General features: G+C 38.7%; 1 protein-coding gene across 1 annotated transcript in view; it reads right to left on the reverse strand.

Annotated features, from left to right (window-relative positions):
* LOC150087235 (ras-specific guanine nucleotide-releasing factor RalGPS1-like) overlaps positions 1–20,516 on the reverse strand; it is a 419,169-nt gene that overhangs the window by 384,769 nt on the left and 13,884 nt on the right. The window lies entirely within an intron of this gene.

The raw sequence follows: 20,516 nt of genomic DNA on the forward strand, positions 1-20,516 counted from the left end.
TAAATAATTTTGGAAAATCTAACCATGCAAACACAGGGTAAAGTGTTCCCCTCTCCTTTTAATTATTATTAGTAGTAATAGCAGCAGCAGCAACGACATATTATTATTCGCCAGTGCAAGTAAGCCTGAGGCTTTTGCTACACCAGCCAAAAAAAAAAATAAATAAAATAATAATAATAAAAAAATTCAGAATTATCCTGAGAGGGAGAACAAAAGTCAGAAGTAGAAGAGAATCACCATGAAATAGAATGATGATATCCAGCTCAGGACCCTGTATGTGTCAAACCCATACTCACCAGATGTGAGCATAAAAACAAACTTATAAGAATCTGCAAAAAAAATGAGCAGCTAGTAATGGAAGTAATATAGGGGAGCACTTATTTAATTCCAAAGGAAGAACAGCACCAGACAGTTAAACAAAGCTATGTGGGGTAGCATCACGAAAAATGCAAAGATGAACAGGTCAGCATTTTAAACTGAATGTGTGAGGCTGTACCATGTCCACTCTCACACAGTAAAAAGCTCTGTCTGCAAATTAAGTCTACTGCATTATCTATGCAGCTTAAATCCTGATGGCCGCAAAATCAGATTAAAGGAAAAGACAGTTCTGTAAGCAACTTATAATAAAAGAAAAGAAAAAAAAAAAAAAAAAAGTCTCCTTTTTGCATAGATTCTTAAAAACAAATGTAATCCTTGATATGAGTGAAAGATCCTTTCTTAAATGTCTGCATTGCAAAAATTGTTATGATTTTTATTTATTTAATTTTTTTGTAAAATGAATGAGAATTTACAGAATCTGCATTGTCAATTTCTGCAAATTACAATTATACACACACACCAGAACAAATACAGATAACATGTTGGATTTGTTCAAACATGGTTGCTATATTAGCCACAGGGGTTCACATCTGGTGAATATGGGCTTGGCATACCCAGGGTCCTGAGCTGGATATCATCATTCTTCTTTCTTGGCAATTTCCTTCTACTGCTCTCTCTCTCTCTCTCTCTCTCTCAGGGTTACTCAAATTTTTTTTTTTCCCTTCCTGGTGCAGCATAAAGCGTCAAGCTTCCTTGCACCATATGGCTAATAATAATATTTATTTTTTAGTTCTACTTAAATTTGTTAAGGAACATTTGGTGTGTGGTCAAAAATATGGCTAGCAATGAATGTGAACTTAATTTAGGTAAAGATTTTAGGTTAGAAACAGACATTTTTATCAGATAATTTTAATAGCACAAAGTGTTAAAATCGATTGAAAATTATAGTATGTGAAAGAAGTTTAAAGCTTATAGTTCAGTTTTCAGGGAGTTAGCATTAGCATATGATGTAAGAAACAAAGCTTATACAACATCAGCAAAAAAACCCCCACACCTCCCATTTTACCCATCCATTCACTCCAAAAGTTTGTCCAGTTCTTCCTTGAATTTATTTAAGCTATCAACAATCAACCACCCACTGGCTAAAGGCAAATTTCTGTACAATTATTCTACAACTGACTTTCCTCAGTTTGAATTTACACCTCTCAAGTGCATTATCTGAGCAAGAGGAAGAATTCCGTCAGCACTGAGCTTGCTCAAACCATTCAAGACCTTATACACCTTAATCGATCACCTCGCAGGTACCAAGTCTCCAGACACTGCAATTTGCAGAACCTAAGCCTTTCTTGGTAAGAGCACCCCTTTGTTCCCCTCATTAATCTCTCTGCCCAACTCTGTAGCTCTAATTCCTTCCTAAAATGAAGCCTCCAAGCCTGTATGCAGTACTCAAGGTGTGGCCTGACCATTGCCTTATAAAAAGGTATAATCACCTCCTTAGCACTGCTAGCAAAGTTCCTGTATATAATTGACAAGACCCCATGAGCTGTTTTGGCATCTTGTCTGCACAGCTCTGAAAACTTTATATCTAACTGCACAATTACCCCCCCCCCCAAGTATTTTTCATTCTACACACCCTGAGTGTAATACTGCATACTTGGTACTCTGGGGTTACTGCTACCAATATGCAGTACTTTGCATTTGTCCAGGTTAAACTTCAGCTACACCTCTCAGCCAAACTTTTATAGATCCTGTTGCAGTAGCATACTGTCATTAACAATTCTACCAACCCTGGAGTTCTCCACTAATAACATTAGTGCATGAAGAGCATTATCCACTGATTAAAACTCTGTCATCTCCCACTCAACCATCCCTTTATTCATAGTAGCAACTGGCCCTTAATGTCATACAGCTACAATTTGTACAGTAGTCTTCCATGTGCAACAGTATCAAAAGCTTTCCTGACATCCAAGTATATGATTTCAAAATTATTTTTTGCATCCAATTACTTTGTGACCATATCGTAGTATCCAATCAAATTGGTAGACAAAACTTCCCTTAACAAATCCATGCTTTGCCTGAACTATAATTGCAGTCTTGTATAGATAATCCTGCAATGCTTCTTTAACCAGCGCCTACATTATTTTTCCAGAACAGAAGTTAAACTAACAAGTCTTATTACTCTTGTCACCCTTTGATCCCCCTTTTTGAATTGGGGATACATTTCCACATCTCCCGCCTGTGGGGATCTCCCCTGAGTAAAACAATACACTCATAATTATGGCTAAGGGTTTCCTTACTTCCTTTGCTGCCTCCTTTAATATAACTGGATAGATCCCATCTATCTCAAGTGGCTTTCTTATGTTTATCTTCAACAATTTCTCCTCCTCTTTGTTCTCAGTTATTACAAAATCATTTAGTTCCCAGTTAGAGTTTGATAAACTTCTGGCCTCTCCTTCCCCACAGAATTCCTCATGTATGACAGTAGATGAAAAATACTAATGTAGTTTTTCAGCTACCTGAGCAGGATCAACAACATCAATATCAAGTGGACCAGCTGATTCATCCTCTTCCTTCTAGAGTTTACATTTAAGTAAAAAAATGTCTTTGCTGTTTTTCTTTGCATCCTTTGCTAAAAATTTCTCATAATCTGCCTTTGCTTGCTTAACCTCATTTGTGACTTCATTACAGACTAGCTTATATCTACCATAGGCTTCTGTTTCACCTGATAATTTATAAGCATCCCATGAATTCTCTGCCAGAACTATCATTAGTTCATCTGACATCCATTTAAGCCTAAACCTCGAACAGTATTTCTTATTTGGTATGAAAAAGCCTAGTAGTTTTCAGCATTAATTCCTTGAATGCCTCCCATTTAGAACTTGCTGTTGGTAACATTATCAGTTAGTCCCACTGTGACTAACTGATATTGTCTGAGACCACTGTAGTCACCTTTATGAAAACAAAAAGCCTTTCATTTACTCCTGATGGTAGTTGCATCTTTAAGTAAATCTCACATAAGTACACTGTGATCACTGCCATCAAGTGGTTCCTATCCCTTCAGATAATAAGATCACAAGTATTATTATTCCCTCTGGTTGCCTCTCGAACATGCTGTTGTAGGAAACAATCATCCAATAAATCCACAAAATTCTTACTAGTGAACGAGTGACCAACCACAAGTTCCATTCAATATCTGTAGAGTTAAAATCCCCAATTATAAGATATTCTGATTTACTTGACCACTATTTCTCTGTACAGTTGTTCATTATATTCATCAGTCATTAGTCCTATAACACATTCCTATTGTCTATCCTTTTTGTAGACATCGTACTCCCCAAATTCCGATTTTGCATTCCTTATATCTGTATGACACCTTGTCTCTGATACCCCAACAATATCAGCCTTTGATGTCTTGACCAGCACTTCAAATCATACTATACTATAACACTGGTGTTCGTGCACCTGTTCTTACTCTTAGTTTTCCCTAACATAGCCTATGTATTTACTTGTTCCACGATGACTCCCAACGGTTCTTGAAATCCCCAGCAACTTGCTTTCCAGGCTGCTCATTCCAATAGAAGCAGTGAAAGAATCACTTTCACCTCTGCCTGTGGCTACTGTCAGTCTATTAGTCTGTGAATTCCCCACCCCCCATCTAGCAGTTTTTCAACCCACCTAACTGCCTCGATAGCATCAGCAAATATTCTTGCAGCTTTTATACCATCCCTGTAGAAGTAGTCTCTGTTAACAAGCACAGACCATGCTGGGGAAAAAAAATCTACCCCCATGAGCACTGCACAATCTCCCCAGAGCAGAATTGATTGACAAGGTTCTCATCATACATTTCCTCCTATGGTATCTGGGCAGAATTGCAGACACTTTCAAATTTAACCCTAACTCACAACTTTTTTTCAACATTGACCTGTACTTGTTAAATAAGCCCGCAGATCTCCGACTCAACATCATGAGTGCCAACATGTACGACAATAACACCCTTTGTGCCATTAAAAGATGATATCTTCTCTACAACAACTTTTAACTCTGACAGACATACCCTGGCACAATTTCACTTATCCTTTTTGCACAATATATTTCCCATTTCTCTATCAATTGAGTCACTGACAATAACTAGCTCCTGTGGGATGAGCACATTCTGCCTTGAAGATTGCCACTGAGTTACAGTAACTCATGCCAATCACACTAAACCCTAGTTTCCAGGTATTATATGGTGTTGGAACCAGGCAGTTACTGGGCCATTCTACAATGAATGGCACTTGTTAAATTGGGCTGAGACTGGGCAAGTTTAGTGGCCATGTGAGGATAGACAAAGAGCTGGCAGAAATGCTCATCAAACCATTCCAACACAACTGCAGCCTTGTAACACAGCACACATGGTCAGAGGTGGGTTTCCGTGAGTCTCCAGTGAGGAGCTGAACAATAGTTTCAGGGTTTCCCATCCCGGAACATTATGCTGCTCCACACAGGCCCATACAATTCCCCTTTACACAGTTGGGTTTTGAGGGCCTTGTGTTGAATATGTCCCTGACATCTGTACAGAACGCTGAATCACACAATCCATTTCCAGCCATCTGCTGTCCAACCTCTGTTCCCATCCCCTTTGTAGCCACATCTACTTGTGAAAGCCTGTTGGCAGGGTTGCTCAACTAGACCACTGGCTGCAATAGCCCACATTTGCTAGTGTCAGGTACATGGTCCACATTGAAATGGATTGTGCCATCCAATTTATCAGGCGAGCAAGTTATAAATTACTGGAATAAGTTACCTACATGGGTGGTAGAGGCTGACAGTTTGGAGAAATTTAAAGGTCAGCTGGTCACCTACAGGAGGGAAATGCATAGGTTATTTCCTTTTCTTTTTATTTTTTTTAAATTTTCTTATTATTATTTTATTTATAACTGGTCTGCATGGGACCTCAGACTGGTGGTTCTTCCACTACTTTACTCTTAATACCCATGAGGAGCTGTACAGGAACCCCCGGGTAAAGCCAGCTATGCCCAAGATACTCCTCTCCTTGGCAATTTGGCCTCAATGATCATTCCTCCCACCCCACTGGAACTGTTAGGTCACATCTCTGGCCCATTCTTTGAGTAGAACATCATTTTACTGAACGTGATGGCGCCAAGCTCGGTCTTTATATAGAAAGAATGCATCATGCAGCAGCATATGCTGTGCACAAAGTCACAATTGCAAGTGTTTATAATGCAAAGCTTTCTCAGTGCATGTGTACATACACGAACACTAGGATTGAATTTATAACGTTAATATGAAGGGCAAAAACTGAACTAAGGTTCCAAAAATGCACAAAAAAAAAAAAAAGTGTTCAGTGTTTATACAAACAAAGCTGACAGTTACAATTGTGGCATTAGATACATAACTTAACACTATGAGAATATGTAATATCTGGTTATACAGTCATTTTGCATCTTTCCCATAGTCCCTTTGTAAAATTTGGCCTTGGAGAGATTGTGCAAGGCTCAAGAAGTAGAATTTTTCTCAGCCTGGTCTGTGCATATTAACAGGAGTGACTGCTTCTGCAGGGATAGGATACACTTAAATAGAAAGGTGTAAGAATATTTGTTGATGCTATCAGGGAAGAGCTAGATGGGTCAGAAAACTGCCAGCTTGGGGGGGGGGATACATGGACTAATAGATTAACAGTAGCCGCTAGCAGAGGTGAAAGTGATTCTTGCACTGCTTCTATTGAAATGCAATTGAGCCACAGCCTGGAAAGCAAGGCAATGGGGATTTCCAGGACTGCTGGGAGTCACAGTGGAACAAGTAAATACATGGGCTGTGTTAGGGTAACTAAGTGTAGAAACAGGTGCATGTACACCAATGCTAGGAATATAGTTAATAAACTCAATGAGCTTGAAGTGCTAGTCAAGACATCAAGGCAGATATTGTTGGGATATCAGAGATGTGGTGTCACACAGACATAAACAGTGCAGAATTGAAATTTGGGGAGAACAATGTGTACAGAAAGGACAGACAGCACAGGAAGGGAGGAGGGGTTATGCTGTTAGTTAAGAAACACATAAAATCTAAAGAAGTGCATCCAATTGATGTTGGTGGACAATGCAATGTTGAGTCTGTTTGGTATGACTTAAGCACTGGGAAAGGAAAAATGAGAGTAAGTGTGTGTTATAGGCCTAATGAATCTGATGAGTATAATGAGAAATTGTACAGAGAAATAGAGTGGGCCAGTAAATCAGAGTGTCTTATAATGGGGGATTTTAATTTCCCAGAGATTGACTGAAATTTGCGAGTTGGTCACTCACACACTAACAAGGTTTTTGTGGATTTATTGGATGACATGTTTTCTACATCAGCATGTTTGGGAGGCAACTAGAGGGAGTAATACTCTTGATCTGATTATCAGTAGTGAATCTTCATGCATTAAGAATCTGCAGATAAAGGAACCACTAGGTGGCAGTGACCCCAGTGTGCTGAAGTGGGATTTACACAAAGAGGTAACTACCATCAAGGGTAAAGGAAGGGATTTTGCTTTCATAAAGGTGACTACGGTGGTCTGAGACAGTATTTAAATTCTATGCAGTAGGATCAACTGCTGATGTTACCAACAGCAAATTCAAAATGGGAAGCATTCAAAGAATTAATCTTGGAAGATACTAGGCTTTTCATACCAACTAAGAAATATTGTTCAAGATCTAGGCCTTCTCTTCCACACGTCTAACTAATTATGCATATAAGATAACAGGTGACACGGGAGTCTATGATAGACATAAGCTGGTCTGTAACCAAGTCACACAGGAGGTTAGGCAGGCGAAGGCAGATTATGAGAAATCTTTGGCAAAGGATGCAAAGAAAAACAGCAAACAGTGCTTTAGTTATATAAATTCTAGAAGGGGATGAATCAGATTGGTCCACTTGATAATGATGGTTAAACTGTTGAAGATCCTGCTCAGGTAGCTAACAAACTAAATGAATATTTTGCATCTACATTCACACAGGAGTTATTCAGGGAGGGAAATGCCAGAGGTGTATTAAACTCTGGCAGTAAGCTAGATAATCTTGTAATAACTGAGCGTAAAGTGGAGGAGAAATTGTTGAAGATAAACATAAGAGAGGCACCTGGGGTGGATGGAATCTATATAGTTATATTAAAGGAGGCAGCAAAGGAAGTAAGCAAACCCTTAGCCATAATTATTTATTTATTTTTATTTTTTTTTTTTTTTTGATTTGGTAGTTGTTGGCGCATCGGCTTCTGTGGCCATATTGCACCTCCCAAGGTTTTTGCAGTACTGTGATCCAAGCCCGAGGCGGGAATCGAACCCGCGACCTTTGGGTTGCCAGGCTTAGCCATAATTATGAGAGCTTCCCTGGACTCAGAGGAGATACCCATGGACTGGAGATGTGCAAATGTGACCCCAATCAACAAAGCAGGATCAAAGGGAGACAGGTAATTATAGACCTGTTAGTTTAACTTCTGTTCCACTGAAATTAATGGAGGCACTGGTTAAAGAAGCATTGCAGGATTATCTAGACAAGACTTCAGTTATAGCTCAGACACAGCATGAGTTTGTTAAGGGGAAGTCTGACCAATTTGATTGGATACTATGATGTAGTCACAAAGGAACTGGCTTTGATATCATATATTTGGATCTTAGAAAGGTCTTTGATACTGTTGCACATGGAAGACTGCTGCACAAATTGGAGCAGTGTGGCATTGGAGGCAAATTGCTGCTAGGGATAAATTGATGGTTGAGTGGGAGAAGATAGAGTGGTAATCAATGGACATTGCTCTTCGTGGGCTAATGTTATTAGTCAAGTCCCTTACGGTTCAGTGTTAGGTCCATTGTTGTTTTCTGTATTTATAAATGATATTGATGATGGTATATCAGACTTAATGTCCAAGTTTGCAGACGATACAAAGGTTGGCAGGGTTGTAATGACACTAATGATAGTACGCTGCTCCAACAGGATCTAGAAAAGTTGAGCAGATGGGCTGAGAGGTGGCAAATGAAGTTTAACATTGACAAATGTAAAGTACTACATATGGGAAGCAGTAACCCCAGAGTAACATATCAACTCTGTGGTACCACACTGACAGTGGGTAGAGAATGAAAAGAACCTGAGGGAGTGCAGGCAGATATGAAGTTTTCTGAGCAGTGCAGACAGTCTGCAAGAGTAGCTCATGGTGTCTTGTCAATGATATACAGGAATTTTTCTAGCAGAGATAAGGAGGTGATTATCCCCTTATATAAGGCAATGGTCAGGCCACACCTTGAGTACTGTATACAGGTCTGGAGGCCACATTTTAAGGATGTAGAGCTGTTGGAACGAATACAGAGAAGGGCAACAAGATTAGCGAATGGAACAAAGGGTTGCTTTTACGAAGAAAGGCTTAAGCTTTGAAAATTACAGTGTCTGGAGACTAGGCACCTGCAAGGTGATCTGACCGAGGTGTATAAAGCCTTGAATGGTTTGTGCATGCTCAATGCTGATGGGATTCTTCCTCTTGCTCAGAATAATCGCCTGAGAGGGCATAAATTCAAATTGAGGAAAGACAGTTGTAGGATAGATGTGTGGAAGTTTGCCTTTAGCCAGCGGGTGGTTGATTGCTGGAACAAACTTCCATCTGTCATTGTAGAAGTTGATAGCTTAAACAGATTCAGGGTAGAACTTGACAAACATTTGGAACAAGTGGATGGGTGAAATAAGGGTTTTTTTTTTTTTTTTTTTGGCTGATGCTATACAAGCTATATTCCATTAGTGCTTGGTCTCTCATCACTAGATTGCAATACTTACTATTTTTTATATTTTAATAATAATTAAATTTTTTTGAATAGTGTGTTTTTTGGTCACTAGAAATACTCATTAATTTTAATGAAACAAAAAGTGTATTAATTAAAATTTTTAAAATAGGTTGGTACCACCAAGTAGAAACGTCATACTATTAATAATTACCAAATTTATATTTGTACAGACATTAATTGCATGAAATTTTGACATTATTCCAGCACTACAAATTAATTCTGAAATATATTGTTATCAGTTTAGCTGATCCCCAAAGTGATCACATTGAAAGTGTATTTAGCATTAGCATGAGTAGTGGTTCATGATGGAAAAAAGCAAGCTTATGCAGCATCAGCCAAAAAAAAGCCACCCATTTCACTATCCTTTCGCTACAAAGGTTTGTCCAGTTCTTCCTTCAATATACAGTCAGACCTCTCTCTCTCTTTAACAAACTTCCATATAGTGAATTCTTCTATGTAGCGAACTTTTTTGATTTCTCTTTAGTCATTACATTCAAAATAGTTTCACGAAGAAAATTTTGATATAATGAACTGATTTCGACAGACCTGGGTACGCATTGTTTGCATCTCTGGACTTTAGGCAATAAAGCTGATGCTGTAGAAAACATGAATGGTCCTTGAGGTTGTCACAGACATTCTCTCAGATATGCCAGACAAGCTGTACTTGCTACCTGGGAGACTAAAACGCTGATGGAACTGATATTCGGGTGACACTCAAGTCAAGTGGACCCAATTTCGGCGATGTCCGGACAGTCTCTGACAGCCAAATCCTCTGCTTGCCCCTTCACGATGGTGGGACTGTTGGTAATCCTGGGTATAACCTCCATGCACAAGTACATGGTGGGTGACCACCTAGGTGTGAACCAACGTAAGCAGGGGTCGAGGTGTGGCGCCCACACCACATGGAGGAACGGCGCCCCTCTGTGTTACTAGGCAGTACTAGGTGGTAAATGACTCTCATCAACTGGTGAAATACCACCACTTTGCTTATTGGTGGCTTGAAGTGGTGGAACCCCATGTTTAGTCTCTAGAGCTAAGTTCCGGTTAACCCTTCCCTATCTCTTCCATCATGCAGTATGATTGATGACTTTTGAGGTTATGATGAATGTCGTGGCAAGATCCAATATTCCTTACATTTCGAGGGTACAGCTCTAAAACGGTGTTCGCAGGCCGGCCGCTAGTTAGTACACCAGACCAAACCTATTGGTAACTCTCTAGGAGGCTTCCGGATCAGCTAGTGTATAATCTTGCTATCTCTACTCTGCCAGATAGTGACTGGAGGGAGTCCGAGTAGTGTGTATGCAGGGAGCATTGTCGAGGCCATGTTATGTCAAGGATCTGGGTATATTCTTACCATGTGTATGCCCTATCCAAAAATTTCATTACTTCATACAGCATGTCCCACCCACATTTTCTTACTATTGAATATACCATGAATTGTCAAACTAATAGAGCAAGCTTATCTGCGAAAAGATCTAAACCTCCCAAGCACTTCCTAATTCATTTCACAAATATACGTGGTTTCAATTCTAATCCCAACGATGTCCATTTCCACTTGCAGTCTTCCAAACCCCATGTACTTTTTCTGACAGAATCTCAGTTATCGGTTGATTCAACTACTGCTCATCTCAGATGCCCAAATTATTCGTTGTATGATTCCTTTCGCCTCAAAGGTAGTATATGTGCATATGTCCATTCTGATATTCCCTGTCAGAGACTTGGCAATTTGGAATCTCCTCTCTTTGATCTTCTCTGGCTTAAAATCTCTCTACCTCATTGTGTCAGATTCATCTGTTGTCTCTACCGTTCTCCCAACTCCACTAATCACTTGAAGCTCTTTGACTTCCTCTCTTTGCAACTTGACTTTCTCCAGTCCAACTTTCCTAACAATGAGGTAATTTTCCTTGGTGATTTTAATGTTCTCAACTCCAGCTGGCTTCCGTTTTCTAGTCACACCGATCCAGCTGGTCGAGATGCTGAGGATTTTGCAATTACTAATGACCTAGCACAGATTGTTCATTTACCTACAAGAATACCGGACAATCCTAATCATACAGCCAACATGCTTGATCTTTTTCTCACAAACAACCCTTCTAAGTATACGATCGAAGTGAGAGGTCGTTTAGGCACTTCAGATCACAACTTGGTGATTGTCTCTTCTCCAATGGAACCTTTATCTCATGGCTATTCCCAACCTCGTGTTGTTTGGCATTACAAGAATGCAAAATCGGATGACCTGCCAGACTTCTTTTCTTCTTTTCCCTGGTCGGATTACTGTTTCAAAACTTCTGATGTCATCATTTGCTCAGATCGTGTCAGTGAAATTATTCTTGCAGGAATGGAATCCTTAATCCCACACTCCACTTTAAAATCTCGTCCCTTATCTAAACCTTGGTTTTCCAATAAATGTGCTAAGGCTGTTCAAGAGAAGAATGTTGCATATCGTAATTGGCTTGTTTCTGATTCTTCAGTTTCATTTTCTGCCTACACCAAAGCTCGCAACAATTGTAAAGCAGTTATTAATCAGTCCAAACTAGAGTTTGAACAGGCCAAGAGTAGAAAACTCACTTCTTGCCCTAATGGTAGTCGAGCATTTTGGTCTCTTGCCAAAGCTATTGGCCGCAACTTTTGCCCATCTCTGCTCCCACCTCTGTCCAAACCAGATGGTTCTGTTGTCACTTCAGCCAAGGATAAAGCTGACCTGCTAGCATCCCATTTTTCTTCCAGCTCATGTATTAATGATCTTGGTAAAACACCTCCCACCATTCCCAACACTCTCCATTCAATGCCTCCTGTGGTCTTCCGTCTTAAGGATATCAGAAGGATTTTTATAAATCTTGATGCTAAGAAAGCTCCAGGTCCCGATGGTATTTCTCCACTTGTTCTCAAAACCTGTGCTCCTGAACTTACTCCTATTCTTTGCCGCCTTTTTTCACTTTCTAATTCCAAAAATGTTTTTCCTTCTGCTTGGAAATTTGCTCATATCCAGCCAGTTCCTAAAAAGGGTGACAAATCCCTGCCATCCAATTATCATCCCATTGCAATTACTTCTACTCTTTCTAAAGTAATGGAGAAATCATTTAACCACCAACTCTTAAACTACCTAGAAACCTTCTGTCTGATCATCGATCGTCAGTATGGATTCCGTCAGTGTCGATCCACTGGTGATATTCTGGCTTATGTTACCCATTTATGGACTAATTCAATGGAAAGGTTCGGTGAAACACAAGTAGTTGCTCTTGACATCTCAAAGGCTTTTGATCGTGTTTGGCATAAAGGTCTTCTGAACAAGCTTCCATCTTATGGTTTGCCAACTGTTTTTAGTAATTGGTTATCCAGTTTTCTCTCTGATCACTCACTGAGTGTGATGGTAGATGGCTCTCTGTCTTCTAACTTCTCCAGTAATGCCGGTGTCCCCCAAGGTTCAGTTCTTTCCTCCACTCATTTCCTCTTGTATATTAATGACCTTCTTCCATTGACTGGAAATCCTATCCATAGTTTTGCCGATGATAGCACATTGCATTCCACTTTCCATTTTCAGAAACCTTGTCCTGCTCAATCAGCTTCAACTTCTCGAAAATCTGCTACCAATTCCTTAAATGCCGATCTTCAGGTAATTCTCCAGTGGGGCAAAGACAACTTAGTTGATTTCAACCTTTCTAAAACTCAGTCTTGTCTTATATCTCGCAAAAAGGATTCTTTTGCTCCTATGCTTATCTTTAGTGACACTCCGATTTGTAGGCAAAATGATATATCTCTTTTGGGGATTACCCTGACTTTTAATTTCTCTTGGCACAAGCATATTACAAATATTGCTTCCTTTTGCATCTAAAAAACTTGGTTTTCTCTTTCTCTCTCGGCGGGCGTTACTTTTCTTCCAAACAGCTGCTCACTCTGTATAAATCGTAAATCCGCCCTGCCATGGAATATTGTTCCCACATCTGGGGTGGTGCCCTCAAAACCACTCTCAGGCTTCTCGATTCCATTCAGAAGAGGGCAGTTAGGTTAATTAATGATGATATTTAATTAATATATTTAATTAATGATAACAGAGTCTCTCCACTTGCTTTCTCATAGACGTACTGTTTCTGCTGCATTCCTCTTCTACAGATACTTCCATGGGCACTGTTCTTCTGAATTGGCTTCTATAATTCCCTCTCTCTCTTTCAAAACAGTCTGAACACGTGCCACCACCAGCCAACAACAGAAGTTGAAGTCCAATGTCAATAAATACCTTCTTTCGTCTTCTCAACCTCCAACCCAAGCATGGTACTAAGTACTATAGGTTCTAATACCTCTCGTGTTTAGCGTTCACATAAAAAAAAAAAAAAAAAAAGCTAAAAGGATTAAGCATTAATTCTTTTAGCTTTTAATAGCTAAAGGCTTTAATTCCACAAATTAAGAGCTAAGTCATTTTACAATTTAATGGTGCCTGTAAAACCCTGAAGGAGGAAATGGCCAACCATGGCGCAGGATAGAAAAAGATGGCAGTTTGGGAGAGGCCTTTGCCCAGCAATGGATCAGCAATGGCTAAAAAAAGTAAAACCTATACAACTTATACATTACTATGCCGAGAAGTCCTGCTGGTCAGCTGTCCATAGCCATTGGCAAAGATTAAGCCAATATTCCCGACGCAGGCATTGGCTGTGGTCAACCTATTTTCTACCGTAAGCATCCTATTTGAGAATTAGGAGAGAGTGATTTTTCCTTTTATGGAAATATTTGGCGAGTCTGAGTAAATCATCATTATTCTCTTTCTTGGTGATTCCTTTCTACTCACTCTGTATCTCTCTCTCTCTCTCTCACTCAGGATAACTCGGGAATTTTTTTTGGCTGGTGCAGCATAAGCCTCAGGCTTCCTTGCACCATATGGCTAATAATAATAATAAATTCCTAATTACTGAAAACTACATTGTCTGCATAACTAATGTTATGTTGAGAAACAAATTTTATATTTACTATATCTACAGATTCAAAAATAAATCGATGGATATGTAATATAAAATACAATTTGTTTATGTCATATTTTAATTATTACTTATTTATTGTATTAAACACAAAAAATATTGTCAGTAATACAACAAAATTAATTATTACTTATTTGTTGTACTAATCACAAAAATACACTTAGTAATACAACTAAATTATAATTAATGCGATGAGTGTGGTTGTAGAGTGTGACTAATTTCGTTTAAAAGTACTAGTTCCAATTCTTAAAAAATCATCTAAATGCAGGTCAGTTAGATGTGATTGCATTTTTGATTTTAAATATTTGATTTTTGTAAAAGTCTGCTCATATATATACGAAAGGTTACATCAATTTTACATGTATTCATGTGAAATTGATGTAACCTTTCTCGCAACATGTTTAATTTTTTGATAATCTGACTCAAATAACGTCAAATAAAATTGAATTAGAATTTCATTTTTAAATATTGTCTTCAGTGCATGATTAGATTGAAGATCTACCAACTCTAATTGTAAATTCTCATCAATATCATTGAGTGGTACATCAAATGGATTTTAAAATAGTTCAAACACCTGTGAATTATTTTTAAAATCAGAAAATTTTCCTGCAACAAACTAATGTTTTGAACAAAATTTTCATTGAAAAAATTAGAACTAGGCATATTTTCAGATAAATTATTGCAACAGTGTAAGTCACTGCAACTTCAACATTATCTTCATTGTGTATCCACTCTTCTATGTCATCAGCATTAAGTTTGTTTGTGTAGAGGGTTGTCTTCCGTACATAATTTAACAGTTTCCATCAGTTCTTTCACTTCAGATACCTTCAGCTTTATGTGAAATCCTTCAAAATCTTCTTTTCGATCAGATTGTAGATCTGCAAACATGACGTTTGGTCATAATTTTTGCCACACTCTTAAAAGAGTTACATGATTGACTGCATTCCTTGCAGTTGTGAGTGAAAATGACACATAAGATTGTTGACCCTTCAAAATTTTAAACTGCATTGAAATTTTGAAGGGTCGACATTCTTATGCATCATTTTCATCATAAAATAATTTTTATAGTGACATTTAAAGTTCCTAATGACCCCTTGATCCATGGGTTGAATTAATGGTGTTACGTTTGGTGGCAAGTAACATGCAAAAATATTTCTGCAATTGGACACTAATTTTGATTTGTGTGGGTGGGACTTACAGTTGTCGAGAAGTAACAGGCACTTTGTGTTTGCAGGCTTCCCCAATTTTCTCAAGTTCTGACAAACTGATGGAACAAAATCATGAACAAACCAATCGCAAAATATATCTTTGTCCATCCAAGCATTCTTTTGGGCTTTATAGGTCACAGGTAAGTGCACAATTCTTTTAAAGGCCTGTGGGCGCTGAAATTTTCCAATCATCAAAAGCTTAATTTTATGCTGACCTGAAGCATTTAGCACACATAAGAACGGTTTCTCTTTCCTTATTAAGCTTAAACCCTGTTGCATTTCATTCTTGGTTTCCAGCCAAAGTTTTTGTGGACAGATACTTCCAATAAACTGCTGTTTAATCAGCATTATAAATTTGATCGGCTGTAAGGTCGTAGTCAGGTACAGTTTTCTCAAATGTTGCACTATATTCTGTTTCTGCATGTGTATCACCTGACTGTCTTTCTCCAGCAATATCTAAGTGTCTAATACCATGATGAGTCTTGAAATTCCTAAGTCATCCATCAATAAATGTGCACTCTGATTCAACGTTCATTTTCTCCTTAAAATACATTGCTTTGGCAATAAGCATCAGCCCAGAAATTGCCATACCTCCCGATCGTTTTAGCAAAAACCATTTGTACACTTTATCAAGATTTTCTAATTTTGGCCGATGTAAACTTTTTCTCAGCAATTTTATTGTAAGGCTCAGACGAGGCTGTGAATTCTAGAATTTTATTCTTTGCCTCTTTTATATTGTAAATTGTAAACTTTCTGATGTTGTATGTTTCCATTAAAACAGTATTGCTTACGTCACTTTCTAGTTTCTTAATTATTTCAAGTTTGTCACTCAATTTAAATGTGTTCTTCTTTTTCTTCACACTATGAAGTTTATCTATTTTGGGAGCCATTATTATGTGCTTGTAAATACATATGCTATATATGGTAAATGGAAAGATTAGGACAAAAATTATAGCGTTGCCATGGTTTGATTGCTCTTTTCAAAATGGCAACCACAAGCTTGCTTGTTGTTGCCGGGCATCTGTGGCACTCACATATGCTCGCGCGCACAGAAAAGTACGCTAAATTTAAAAATTTTGTGACTTTCTGAAAAGTCCAGATTCTCGGGTGGTCCAGGTTTCTCAACTTTTACTGTACCACACAGTTGGTACATTCTTCTTGGGTTACTTCTATCCATATGCAGTACTTTGATTTGTCAATGTTAAACTTCAGTTGTCACTTCTTAGCCCATCTGCCCAAATTTTCTAGATCCATTGTAGCAACTTCCATTCTGCTCCAATTTGTACAGTAGTCTTCCATGCGCAAGAGTGTCAAAAGCTTTCCTGAAATCCAAGTATATGATATCAAAATTATTAATTTCTTAGTTCCTAGTTCATTTCACAAATATACGTGGTCTCAATTCTAATCTCAACAATGTCCATTTCCACTTGCAGTCTGCCAAATCCCATGTACTTTTTCTGACAGAATCTCAGTTATTGGTTGATTCAAATACTGCTCATCTCGGTTGCCCAAATTATTCGCTGTATGATTCCTTTCGCTTCGAAGGTAGTACTTGCGCATATGTCCATTCCGAAATTCCCTGTCAGAGAATTGGTAATTTGGCATCTTCGATCTTCTCTGGCTTAAAATCTCTTTACTTCATTCTGTCAAATTCATCTGTTGTCTCTACCGTTCTCCCAACTCCACTAATCACTTGAAGCTCTTTGACTTCCTCTCTTTGCAACTTAACATTCTCCAGTCCACCTTTCCTAACAGTGAGATAATTTTCCTTGGTGATTTTAATGTTCACAACTCCCACTGGCTTTCATTTTCTAGTCACACCGATCCAGCTGGTTGAGATGCTGAGGGATTTGCAATTTCTAATGACCTTGCACAGATTGTACATTTACCTACAAGAATACCGGACAATCCTAACCATACAGCCAACATGCTCAATCTTTCTCTCACAAACAGCCCTCCTAAGTACACGGTCGAAGTGAGTGGTTCTTTAGGTACCTCAGATCACAACTTGGTGATTGCCTCTTCTCCAGTGGAACCTTTATCTCATGGTTTTTCTCAACCTCATATAGTCTGGCATTACAAGAATGCAAAATGGGATGACCTGCGAGATTTCTTTTTTTCTTTTCCTCGGTCGGACTACTGTTTCAAAACTTCTGATGTAAACGTTTGCTCTGATCGTGGGCGCCTCTGTAACCAGGTGGGAAGGAGCAGCAGTGTGTAGCACACGCTTCTTGATTAGACCGGGGTTTGAGCCCGTCACCACCAAATACGGTGGATGCGGAAAGGTCAGGGAATGACCACCGCATATCCCGGAGCAATATGGCCTTAGTTGCTAATGCTCCTAAAAACCAAATAACAACAACAACAGCTCTGATCGTGTCAGTGAAATTATTCTTGTAGGAATGGAATCTTTTATTCCACACTCCACTTTTTAAAATTTCATCCTTTATCTAAACCTTGGATTTCCAATAAATGTGCTAAGGCTGTTCAAGAGAAGAATGCTGTATATCATAATTGGCTTGTTTCAATTCTTGTTTCATTTTTTGCCTACACCAAAGCTCACATCAATTGTAAAGCAGTCATTAGTCAGTCCAAACTAGATTTTGAACAGGCTAAGAGTATAAAACTTGCTTCATGCCCTAATGGTAGCTGAGCATTCTGGTCTCTTGCGAAAGCTATTGGTAGCAAATTTTGCCCATCTCTGCTCCCACCTCTGTCAAAACTAAATGCTTGTCAATTCAGCCAAGGATAAAGCTGACCTGTTAGCATCCCATTTTTCTTCCAACTCATGTATTAATGATCTTGGTAAAACACCTCCCACCATTCCCAACACACTCCATTCAATGCCTCCTGTGGTCTTCTGTCAAAAGGATGTCAGAAGGATTTTCACAATCTCAATGCTAAGAAAGCTCCAGATCCTGATGGTATTTCTCCAATTGTGCTCAAAACCTGTGCTCCTGAACTTACTTCTGTTCTTTTGCTGCCTTTTTCACTTTCTTATTCCAAAGATGTTTTTCCTTCTGCTTGACAATTTTCTCATATCCAGCCAGTTCCTAAAAAGGGTGACAAGTCCCTCCTATCCAATTATCGTCCCATTGCAATTACTTCTACTCTTTCTAAAGTAATGGAGTAATCGATTAACCGGCAACTCTTAAACTACCTAGAAACCTTTCGTTTGATCAACGATCGCCAGTATGGATTCTGTCAGTGTCGATCCACTGGTGATATTCTCGCTTATGTTACCCATTTATGGACGAATTCAATGGAAAAGTTTGGTGAAACACAAGCAGTTGCTCTTGACATCTCAAAGGCTTTCGATCATGTTTGGCATAAAGGTCTTCTAAACAAGCTTCCATCTTATGGTTTGCCAACTGTTTTTTGTAATTGGTTATCCAGTTTTCTCTCTAATTGCTCACTGAGGGTAATGGTAGAAGGCCCTCTGTCTTCTAACTTCTCCACTAACGCTGGTGTCTCCCAAGGTTCAGTTTTTTGCCCCCACTCTTTTCATTCTTGTATATTAATGACCTTCGTCCATTGACTGGAAATCCTATCCATAGTTTTGCTGATGATTGCACATTGCATTCCATCTTCCATTTTGAGAAACCTTGTCCTGCTCAATCAGCTTCAACTTCTCGAAACTCTGCTACAAATTCCTTAAATGCCGATCTCCAGGTAATTCTCCAGTGGGGCAAAGACAACTTAGTTGATTTCAACCCTTCTAAAACTCAGTCTTGTCTTATATCTCGGAAAAAAGGATTCTTCTGCATCTATGCTTATCTTTGATGACACTCCAATTTCTAGGCAAAATGATATATATCTTTTGGGGGATTACCCTGACTTCTAGTCTTTCTCTTGGCACAAGCACATTACAAATATTGCTTCCTCTGCATCTAAAAAACTTGGTTTTCTCTTTCGCTCTCGGCGTTACTTTTCTTCTAAACAGCTGCTCACTCTGTATAAATCGCAAATCCGCCCTGCCATGGAATATTGTTCCGACATCTGGGGTGGTGCCCCCAAAACCTCTCTTAGGCTTCTTGATACCATTCAGAAGAGGGCAGTTAGGTTAATTAATGATTCATCTCTAACAGTCTCTCCACTCGGTCTCTCATAGACGTACTGTTTCTGCTGCATGCCTCTTCTACAGATACTTCCATGGGCACTGTTCTTCTGAATTGGCTTCTATAATTCCCACTCTCTTTCAAAACAGTCCGAACACGTGCCGCCACCAAGCAACATCCATTTACTGTCCAACTTCAAACTTACACAACTAACTTTTCACCTTCCTCATTTATTCATTCAACTGCCGTTTTCTGGAACAACCTTCCTTCATACGAATAGACCGAAAATTACAGTCTACGGAAGTTCAAGTCTAATGTCAACAAATATCTTCTTTTGTCTTCTCAAAATCTAACCCAATCGTGGTAGTAAGCACTATAGGTTCTAATACCTCTCGTGTTCGGGGTTTTCATAAAAAGAAAAAAAAATTCCAAAATAGTTGACTTTTAAATAACTGCAGTTTTGTTTCAAATGCTTTGACATTATAATACAATTCATTGACAAGTTTCATATTAAGAAAAATCAGGTGTTCACATATATCTGTTAAAAAGGCAAGGTTCCACAACCATTTGGGATTGACAGTTCCGGAACAGGTTTCTATTTTTTGTTCATAAATAGATCTGTCTCGATCCTAAGTTCAAAAAATCGCTTCAACACATTACCGCTACTCAACTATTGTACTTCAGTGTGGTACAACAAATCACCGTATTCAGACTCAATTGTTTCAAGAAAATTTTTCAATTGCTGGCGATTGAGGTCAGCCTTGCAAATTAAATTTACTGTCGAAATTAACCGTCGACATGACTGAATCTATGCCCTAAAATTTTCCACACAAACACTACTATTGAATTATACAATAAAATTACATTGGTTTTTTAATAATTTTACTTTCAAGATATTCATGAAGCTGACCCATGAATCCAGTTTTAGTACCGATCATATTTTTAGCGCGATACGTGTAACCGCTGGTAGCAAATCCCAATTCAGTTTGAGAGCATCAGTTGTTTCTGTCACACTCAAAAATGTATTTTCACCTGTTGTATCTTTCAAGTTTTTTAATGCAATTAGCTCTACAGTTACTGCAAAATTTTGATTTACACCTCTGATATGGCCTGTGCGGACGTAGCTTTTTGCCGCTCCTGGAATAGAGAAGTTTTTCTGATTTATTT

Source organism: Mastigoproctus giganteus, chromosome 4, assembly GCF_048544385.1.
Source record: "Mastigoproctus giganteus isolate SK-2022 chromosome 4, ASM4854438v1, whole genome shotgun sequence".
In the NCBI taxonomy this organism is placed as follows: domain Eukaryota; kingdom Metazoa; phylum Arthropoda; class Arachnida; order Uropygi; family Thelyphonidae; genus Mastigoproctus; species Mastigoproctus giganteus.